This window comes from Lepeophtheirus salmonis, chromosome 9 (assembly GCF_016086655.4).
Source record: "Lepeophtheirus salmonis chromosome 9, UVic_Lsal_1.4, whole genome shotgun sequence".
NCBI lineage: Eukaryota > Metazoa > Arthropoda > Copepoda > Siphonostomatoida > Caligidae > Lepeophtheirus > Lepeophtheirus salmonis.
Window position 1 is genome coordinate 11,244,212 of NC_052139.2, and position 10,157 is coordinate 11,254,368.

The 10,157-nt window shown below is 30.9% G+C and overlaps 1 long non-coding RNA gene across 2 annotated transcripts; it reads left to right on the plus strand.

The window, feature by feature from the left end:
- Positions 1-6,767: 6,767 nt before the first annotated feature.
- LOC121124829 (uncharacterized) lies at positions 6,768-7,970 on the plus strand. 2 transcript variants are annotated; one of them, XR_011781914.1, is made up of 5 exons: positions 6,768-6,885; positions 7,053-7,312; positions 7,362-7,483; positions 7,545-7,671; positions 7,758-7,970. It is a non-coding gene; the product is annotated as an uncharacterized lncRNA (long non-coding RNA). The 2 variants fall into 2 exon arrangements; XR_005866435.1 differs by having other exon boundaries at positions 7,545-7,970.
- The last annotated feature ends 2,187 nt before the right edge of the window (positions 7,971-10,157 follow it).

A 10,157-nucleotide genomic window follows, 5' to 3' on the forward strand; every position in this document is an offset into this window, starting at 1 on the left:
GCTAGTACGTGAAGGTTAATGAGTCAGACTAAGGATTTGATCTGGAGATAATTGTACAAGTCCTTTTTGAACTCTGAATTGTACGTTGAGTAAACAATGTACATCAATATATATGAATATAACTCTTGATTCGATGTATCATTTAAGATTTTGTAAGTTTTATTATTCTAGTTCATGAATGGTAATTTTTGGTACATGTAAAAAAAATCATCATTTTCTAACGATAATTTTCAATAATGAATTTATTTACCCATTGATTCCATATTTAAATACATTAAAGACATTGAGTTCTGATTGCACAGGCTTGACTTAAGTTTAAACCAAATACTTATGACGTCCTTAGATTTAGAGATGTCTTAAGTTAAAGTCGAGATGGTTTATGGAATTTAAATCTTTTTCTATATAAATAATTTCTCAACTATTTGATACGTCAGAAGATTAATTTATATTGTTGTTAATACATGAATTATTTTTGGATTTCGTCGGCTTTAAGACGTCTAATTATAATCACTAAAGGCTTCTTTTTTATGCTAATTTTCAGCAATATTTTTAAATAGGTTTTTTTTATTTAATATTTGTAACTAATGTAGTTTTTTTTTACTTTGATGCAAGTGTTAGTTCTGTCTTTGTATATTCATCTTCACAGCCTATGAACTTGTTTTAAAGACGTAATACTAGACAAAATATTTTGTAAAAAGTGATGCATCAATCAAAATGTAATTAATTAATGGGTTTATCAAAGTTTCCAAATCCCCGTTATTTACAAACATCTCATGGATATAAAATAAAATATATAATATATATACTATAAAATAGGGCAAAAAAACATGACTTTTTAGTATTCTTTGTACTATAGCTTCGCAATGGCTTATTGTATAGCATTGATATTGGTATCAAATCAAAGCCAAAAAACTGTACTTCAATTTGTATAAATAAACCCTTTGTTTGTGACTATGAATAAATCTTACCACAGATATTAAAAATGTTTGCATGTTTTTTATTTTTCCCCCCCCCTGTTTTTAATAGGTATTCTCCTAAGTTATTATTATTTTATAATATAAGATACTAAAAAACAATATGATATAACATACTAGAAATATTTTTAATGATATAAATTAGATTTTTGGAAACTAATATATCTATGTCTGTGGAATTCTACAATGAAGTAAACAGTTTCTCTGCTCTTGGTCGGTGGTAATCCTAGTTACAAAGTCACTCATGAGTTTTACGCCTCTTTCAGCAACATCATTGGTCACTTTTACTGACTTAACAAACTCCCATGCTGCTCTATAGTTTTCATTATTTTCCCAGATATCAACCGGTGTAATAAGCCAGTTAATTTTCAATCCGAGAGTGTCAAAAAGAAACTGTGACTCAGGTACAACCAAGTTTGTGAGAGATGTAGCTTGAGTGATAAATGGAAATACTGGCATGCCTTTTTTATGGCACTCCGGATTTTTGGTTTTTGATAGCTTGATTGCCAGCTTTTGTTTTATAGGCGTTGGCATGCTCTCATGTGAACTGAAAAATGAAAATGGCACTAATTCCTGATTCAGATACCAACCGTGATTTCTCATTTCCTTCAGAAAAAAAGGTTCTGAGTTCATTATCAATATGTTGATAATGCAGCATGTTCTTAATCAATTGCAAATCGTGGATATGATCATAGGTGGCAGGTTTTGCTGTTACCCAGTACTTTGTATAAAATAAAGGAAGGAATTTATTGATTCTCTCTAGTTTAATGATGGTGTACTTTCCATATTTTAGTCCATTTGAGAACATTAACATTTTCATAGCATATATATTATTAGCCATCCAACCGGCTTGATGAATTCCACCGGGATTGGTCCAATGAATATCTCGACTAGGTTTCTTACAGAGAATAATCACTTTCGAACATGAGCCAAACTTATTTTAATTTACCAAATATTGTATTGTCCGGACCCTGACTCTTGCCAAAAATAGCCTCCCATGCTACTACAATTATATCTCTGATACATGATGTCTGCAAGCGAAGTAGAACACTTTTTTCCCAAGTTTTTCTTCAATCAGTATTACTGCATCGTTGTTGATGCCACTATTGATAGCTCTTGTGTCAAATATTACACCAACAACGTTATTTTTCAGGTTCCATCCTTCCAATAGGTCCAATTTAGCCTTGCATTGTTGAAGTCCGGTTGAACTTTTCATGAAAGGAGCACCCAGCAGTTTCCCTTTCTCGTACTGTGGAGAACCTGAGACGAATACAGTGAGACTATTAACAGGGGAATTCTTACCAAGAACGTCCCTTAAAAGTTTGCCATCCCAGGGTAATGTAGAACATTTTGGTGGATTTTCCATGTGTATTTGGCACAAACTTTAGCGAGTATTGATCCTATTTCGTCTAATTGTTGTAGTGAGGAAGTTAAAATGGTTAAGATCTGCACCTCTTGTTTTTAATACTGCAGATACCATGGCTGTAGTTTGGATGTCAAACAGTGATAAACGATCTGCAGTACTGCAAATATCTTCATTGGAAAGAACTGATAGAGGAAATTAGAGATCTATTGTTTTAGGGTTTGATGAGAATCATTTCGTTATCATCGAATCCCCACAAGGAAAAGAACCTTTACAGATTACAGGATCTTCATCGCTTAAGATATTCTCATGTTTTGTGGATGCAGAGGGTATTTGTGTTGAGATTTTATCTTTCCTTTGTTCAAGGAAGCTCTTCTCTATCAACTTTTTTCAAAATCTTATCATTTGTGTCTGTCAGGCTGTCTGTCTTTCCAAGTAGAATTTAAGGTTCTCATCTTTGTCCTGATTGGAAAGTAGTCAATTCTTTCTAATTTCATCCAAGGCATCTTTTGACCCAATATCAAATTGTTTCTCCAAATCTTTTGAATACTCAATTTGTTACCTATTATCGAGTTTGGTATCTCTTTTCTTATTTTTGACTATTTTTCTGTATCTTTCATGGATCATCTTAAGAATAATGTTTTTATTTTCGCCATACTCCAGAACGGCATCTATTGTTGCACAAGCAAGAAATCCGACAACACTATTTGTATTTGCATTCCTTAAATGCAACAAAATACTGAAAAATCTGACGATTGGTCGGAAGAAGAGATCCCCTGATGCTGGATCTGTAGTGTAAAATGAAATATACATGTTATGAGGGATATGAGGCAATTGATTTCATTTTTGACAAAAATTTTGATGCAAATTCTTTGATTTATGTTTTGTAACAGCTAAAAGTCTTCAAACCGTTATGACTTTCACAAACAAATTAAACATATTATATATCTGAAAAAGTATAAGATATGTTTGTGGTGAGTGTACTAATATAAAAAATAAAAACATCGAGCATACCAACTGTACGATGACTGCAAATTTCAAAAGTAACCTTAACTTTTGAACACGCCTCGTTTACAAAGATATTTGGTTAAAATAATATACTTTCAAATAAATAAATAACCTAAAAAGCTTAATTCTTTAATTTATTGGTCGATAAGTGAGTCCAATAAGGACTTACACTTATAATTCCTAAATCAATAATCAGTGTTACCTTCAATTATATATGAGCTCATTATATAATGTGTAGGAAAAAACTTCTTTATATATATTTATTTCCTTTTCAGTAAAAACAGTGATTATATGACAATAAGACTCTATGGTTTCCATTATTTTATCCATATTTATGACATTTGGCCTTGCAAGACGTATTTGCTGTTCAATACACAAGTGATTTCTATCTACTTAGATAAATAAACTATCATTTAAAAAAAAAAATCAATGATCTTCAGAATGTTACCTAAAATCAACTCGTACGTGTTTTAGATAAAAATTACTAAAATCTTTATATTTTCTTTAATATATTATTTACCTGCATTAAAGCAAATTTTTACGTTTTTACATATTTACTAACCTAAATACCAATATAAATCAAATAAAAATTTAATTTTAAAATAATTATTTATAGCATAAGTTCTTTAAACTATTATAGTTAACTTTTTTTATAAAAATATAATAAATAATGACTTTCCAACTTTTAACCAACGAATCTTTATATGTACATTGTACCGGGTGGTCCATTGAAATCTGAACACTTATTAATGCAATAATTAATTAAGATTAAGTTATAAAGTTAATTTGTATTTCGACATATTAAAGTATAAACAATTAGTTACAAAATAAAACAAATTTAAGCCCTGTATCTTATCTACAAGTCGAGATAATTACACTTGAAAAGGATCGAAAAAATTACACTTGAACAGGATCGAAAAAATTTCATTGGCACACTCAAAGTAGTTGGGCGTCTCCAGAACCACTGTCTATGGGGTCAGCAATTTCAATACGATGGCGAAGAAGAAATGCTTTATCAAAAAGCCCAAACTGGATCCGTAAACATTCAAGGAAAACAGTCCAGGCCAATCCCTAAAGTCTATGAGGGCCCATGTAAGAGTTCTTGGGATTTCATATCATACTATCCTGAGATATAACAAAAAGGGGATGAAAACAGCCTTGTGATAGTGGGAGGCCACTTTTAACAACGAAAAAACCCATATCCTCCATTGTAAAGACTCTTTTGATTTCTTTTGAACTCTTTTTTTTTTTTTACAGTCCTTAAGTGATCCATCTTTAAATATTCAAATTCTCTTCTAATCTTAAATGGATAATTTATTGTTTCGATCGTTGTATCACATTCTCATGAAAGGAGTCTACTCTACTCCTTATTAGGTCTGGTATTTTTCCTTGGATGAATTATCCTCCCGTCATGCCTCGGGGAATTTGGAATCCGAATTGGATCATCCCTTGAGATTGATGATCAAATTAAAAGTATTTTCCCTTGATTCCCTCGATTTTCCATTTACAAGGCTAGATATAATAAAATTGTCATTGAAATTGGAAAAAATTTGATGATAATTTTGACTATTTGCTAGTAATACCTTCATAAAAATTAGATACCTTAAACAATACAAAGTAGAATAAAAATCATTGGAGATGTATATTTTTTGGAATTATTAAATTATACATGGAATAATTTTCTATAATATAAGCCATCATGAATAAGTTATAATGGTCAAAAGAATAGTATCATTTTACACCCTAAAAATGAAAATATATCGAGTTCAAAACAAAATACAGAATCATTAAAAACACTTTTTAATCATAAAAAAAAACATTTTTACGTAAATTTTATTCTTCCTAATTTGATTTTGAGGATTTTTTAAAGTGTAAAATAGGTTTTTGAACGATAATAGTCCAGAATTAGTATAATTTCAGATATTTCAGAATTCAAATGTCTGAGAGAAAAACTAAGATCAGCCTTGGAATCACCCCTCAAAGATAAATTCGAATATTGTCTTCAATTCATTTGTTCATAATTTACCTCCACTCTCTAACCGATACCCTCTCATATTCTGGAAAAGACGTCTCGATATTTAAGCAATACTACATACAAAATATTTTTACCAATATATCTATGCAACAAAGTCCGGCGTTGTGTTGCCCAAATACTATTGCATAAATAATTTAATTTCAAAATTGACTTTTGATTATAATCAAAATTTATAATTATCAATTTGATGAATGACATTTTTTAATTGTTCACGATTCATTAATTGCAAAAGAACAAGTAAAATGCAAACTAATGACAAATAAACTGCATTACTATGTGAAATGATATAACTCATATGGTTAAAATTTTCATGAAAAAAAACAGCCTGCTATTTGAATGAGACATTTGTACTTTCGATTACATTGTCTACAAAATCACAAAAATGCTAATAATTATTATTCTTTAAAAAAAAAGTTTTGTATTCATGTCAAACAGGTTTTTTTTTTAAAATAATGTTCAACTAATTATTTTTACCCCTGCATGACTATATTATATAACAAATAAAGCCATATAAATGTTACAAAAAAAAAGTCTTCATTCATATAAAAAAATGAACGTTAAAATAATAATATTACATTAATACATATTATGATATAATTATGAGGGCATGTATGCTGTTAATTTTTACTCTTGTACATAGTACTTCAAATAATATATTAATTATAATTGGCATGATAATTGAGAAATGCATGTCTGAACATTGAGTTTTATATGTACATATATTGCTATTCAACACAAAAGCAATCCACAATATTGTCCCACAAAATTGAGTGTGTATTACATTTTTATTCTTCCGAGAAATATGGGCAATTTCTATCCATAAATTATTGGTAGTAACCATTTGGATATGTTGCAAATTGCACTTGATGTAGCCCAAATTGATCATCACAATAAAATAATAAAAGATTCACAAACTATATTTGAAAGAAAATTTCTCTTAAATTTGCTCTTAAATCAATTAAAGGTTTTAAACTATAGGTAAAATTGTTGGATATTTTTACTCATCCCACAAATATGAATACAAGTCTAAATTAACTCAAATATGTCTATGAAATATTAAACTCAATGTATCGAGTAGTTAATAAATCTTATATCACCTTTTGAACTTTTAAAAAAAAATATTATTGACACATATCACATCAGTAAAAAATTATAAAATAATCCAAATAATATTTATAAAAAAAAGTACAAACAACAATGTAAGAACTTGAAATATTATATGTTTAATTAATGAAAGAAGTAAAGAAATACCGGTCGATAAGTAATCAGATCAAGAAGTGAGATTCCCAGGTAACCTGTTTATAAGCCACTCACTCCCTCCTTTCAATTTCTCAAAATACTCAGGATATTATATGACGTAGTATCGATCATTCTATATTGACATGAAGGCGCGGGAATCTTGTTCATTTGTTTAATTCTGTAATAATAAGTAACAACACAGACGAGCCCTCCCGAATCCCTCTTGTCTAGAAAATTACATGGTCTGTCAGTAAGCTTTATACACGGTAATAATTCATAATTTTCCTGTAATTTCTGACTTGTAAAAGACGTCTAATAAGATCTTCATAGAGTGGAGTACATACTCTTCCAGCCTTGGTTGAATAGAAAATATTTTATTTTAAATCCCAGATTTTATCCCTTGGACATTAAAGATAATATATTCAATTTTCAGGTTCTGTTTGTATTTCAAAGACGTGGCTACAATCCAATCTGAAGGGCAGAGTTCTTGGTCATACTTTTCACGGATAATACGATCAACCATTCTACCAACGGGAACCACTAATGAGCAAAACAACAACCAATAGAATTAGGTCTCGATGTTTCTTTACAATAAGAGCACATTCTACACTCAACCATTTGTTTTGACTTATTTGTAAATAAAGAACAAATGGATAATCGTTATCTTAACCATTTTTGGTGGGAATTTGTTAGGTAGTTATTCAATATTGTTTTGGTTTAATGCCTTAACCATTTCTCTCAGATCCAGTCTCTCCAATCTTCTCTTGACGATAAGAGACGCCACTCCGTTGTTATCACCGTTTATTAAAGATCTTATTCTACTATTAGAGAGTGCTAACACTGCTATGAAGAAGGGTGTTGAAGGTTCGATGTTACTGGTTTTGGAACGGTAGCATATGACTAATCTCTTGTTTCTACTTAATAGAATGAAATTGGCTAACTCCGTATCTCCCCAAGATAGGTATTGATCAACAGAAGTTAGACTTCCTTCCCTTAAAAATTCGTCCCAACTTCTCAACCTTGGATTGAAGTTAAGAGGTTCGTTAGAGCCTGTATGTATAATGTCATTCATAATGGATTCCCGAGACCTACCCAATTGTCTCTAGTATTTATCACATTTTTTCATCACCCCAAATAGGTCCGATCATACCATGAATAATCTATCAGTCAAATCATGACCAATTCTTTTCTCGAACTCACCCTTGATCTTTAATGCTCATTAATCACTGTTTTTCCTCAATCTTGTAAATCAAGAGAAGTTTAGCACTTTCCAAGGAGCCTATGTATTTGGAGATCCGAGGCCCCATTCTTCGATTTGCGTATTTATGCGTCCTGTAGAAAGGTAAGTTCTTGATTCTGGACCAAGATAGGCAAAAAAAGGTCAAGGTTAAAATTTTGATACAAGCCGTCAATGATACTTCAAAAATTTGTCAAGCAGCTTGGAGTCAACCGACACACCATCTACCACTTTTGCAAGCGGTTGGAAAGTGCTTCTAACTTTAAAGAACACCTTCGAAATGGTAGACACGTCAAGCTAATTCCTTTCCTTCTAGCCATTTTGGTTTTGTACATGGATTTGGTTCGATAACTGGTAAAATCTTACTGGCATCTATAAATTATCTTATGTGCTCAAGAAGAATGGTACGCTAGTACACCTACTCAATTGTGACCAGACTTGGAACAAAAAAATATAAACTACTGGTCAAAAGGCTTAGAACCACCCTAAAGCATGTAATCAACCTACTCTACAACAACATATGGTAACTATTTATATTAATTAAAGCTCTTTTTGTTTCCTAAAATGTCTGAGTACGTTTGACCTCCTCTATAGATGAAATGAGAATATATGTATTTTCCCTTCAATCACGGGCAAACCAATGAATTTATACTGTTGATTTTTTTAAATGTAGCTTCTTATGGCTACAGAAATGTTTGTAGTAGCAATGTTTTGTCCCTCAAGGTCATGGCAGCTTAAAATAGCATTTTTTACGCTTCACTTGTACAAATTGAGGGCCGGGGTGTTTTGGGTACTAGAAGGGTCCTTGGATGATCAGGAAAGTGGATGTGAAAGAATTGAGCCTGCCTCAGCGGCAAGGAGCTCATATACGCAACCCGTGGGTGGGAGTCTATTCTAGAATATTAGAAGCAGTTCTTAGTGCTTAAAATACTGTAGCACTGCATTTTAAACAGCCTTTAGTTCCACTAACTAACATATACAACCCGAGGGCAGATATGTAATTTGGGATATTATGAGGGTTCCTTAATGCTCATGGGTGAGGTGGTGGAGAAATATAACTTGCTTCGAGCCCAGGAGTTCCCGTGGGATAAGGTGTATTATTGATTATTTAAAAAGTTGCTGGGTGCCTACACAAACGATGGTAGTCGAGTTTAAATTGTATTCTGGCGCAAGAGCCGGGTGTATTTTGAGATATTATAAGGGTTTGTGATGCTCAAAGAAGCTGAAATAAGGAAATTTAACTTGAATCGGGCCAATGAGTTTCTTACTACAATCTGTGGGTTTAGGTGTATCATATTATATTAAAAAGTTCCTTGGTGCCTAGAAACAAGGCTGCAGTAGAGTTTAAACTTTATTTTTGTTAAGTATAACTTTGCTTTCAGAGGTGGGGTACATTTTGGGATATTAAAAGATTTCCTTGATGCTGAGGGAGGCGGCTGCGAGACCTCCAATTCAATGCCAGACCCAGAATAAAGCAATTACTACCTTATTGTATGAAAGAAGTGTGCCTATATAAAGCCTATACTCATTAGCGTACTCATTTTTCATAAAACCAACATTATAATAATACTTAAAATTTTACAGTCTTTATTTTTTTTAATATTAAGCAAAAGAGTTCATAATTAATTCAATTTCTTAATGTCCCAGGCAACACTCAGCAATACTACTCTAGCTCAGATTAAAATGAAGTTTCGCATGGAAGGTGGTGCATTAATTTTTGTTAAAGATTGTTTTTATATTCATTCTCCCTATATGTAATATCCTTGACTTCAATAATATTTTCCTTACAATATGTTAGTTTAACAAATTTTGGAATGGATTTAGTACATCAAATGTTGTAGTTTTGAAGTTCAATGAAACCTAATCTGCAATTAATAATTATAATTTAAATTTGATAATAATTATATTTTATGATAGTACAGGAGACCGGAGACATTCTCTTTTCCTCCAACATCAAAAATACTAGTCACAAAAAATTTATATTAAAATTTTTTACTACAAAATGCCAATGATTGAATAAAAACTACAGTTAAAGGATAAAAATATTTTTTTCGGAGAAACAACATAATTAAATAATTTTTGTCTTTTTTTGCTGAAGTAGTATCATTTCAGTTGTTGATTATTTTTTATCATCGAATATAACTGTATAAAAAATTTAAACTGCCTTAGTGAAAATATTACTTTATTCTAACATTTTAATATAAATTAAAATCTATTTATTTAACACCTTAAAAATTATAATAACTGATTATTATGAAAATATTATTTAGAACAATTTTCTTAATTTCACACAAAAATTGT